Source organism: Arachis ipaensis, chromosome B07, assembly GCF_000816755.2.
Source record: "Arachis ipaensis cultivar K30076 chromosome B07, Araip1.1, whole genome shotgun sequence".
Taxonomy (NCBI): domain Eukaryota; kingdom Viridiplantae; phylum Streptophyta; class Magnoliopsida; order Fabales; family Fabaceae; genus Arachis; species Arachis ipaensis.
Window position 1 is genome coordinate 4,666,295 of NC_029791.2, and position 815 is coordinate 4,667,109.

An 815-nucleotide genomic window follows, 5' to 3' on the forward strand; every position below is an offset into this window, starting at 1 on the left:
TTGTTTAATTGTTTAATAACAATTTTATAAAAAATACACAAAAGTAAATAAATAGTTAAAATATTCTTACAGAGTAAAAGCTAATAAGATTAAGGGTTAAGTAGGATTTTAGTTTTTAAATAGGCTGAAAATTTTTTTCGTCTTCAACCTTTTTTTTTATACAAAATCGTCCCTAAGACTTAAAACTAAGTTTTAAAATCGTTCTTTTTATTTAAATCTTAAAATTTTAGAACAAATTATTCATAACAAAAAATTTATAAAATAAAAAAAAAGAAAATAAGAGTATTTTTGCTCCTGCGAAGGGGAAAAGGAGGAAGAAAGAGAGGGAAAGAAAGAAACTGTCCACAATTTACCTCTGCATCGGCTTTCGTCGCAAAAAATTTAAAATCAAGTTAAATCATATTAAAGATCATTTTATATGCAAAAAAAAGATTGAGAACGAATAAAATGTTTAGTCTATACTTTAAAAATCAAAATCGTACTTAACCTTTAAGATTAATATGTTCTCCATGAATATAATGAGAATATCCATTATTTTATCGTATTAATATCTTGCTCTTCTTAGGGTTCCCGTATTTTCAAAATCTTGTTAAAAATGTTATTGAAACATGCTTTTCTTTTTAAGCCATATTTAAGAGGTTTGATCCATAGATTTGTTTATTGAAGTGTTATACTCACCTTTAACTCCATAAAAATACTAGTGGAAACTTTTTCAATAATTTAGTACCAAAAAATTGTTTTAACATCGAACAGAATAAAATATTTACTTACGAGACAAGTAAAGTGTAAAAAATAATATTAAATTTTAGTTTATA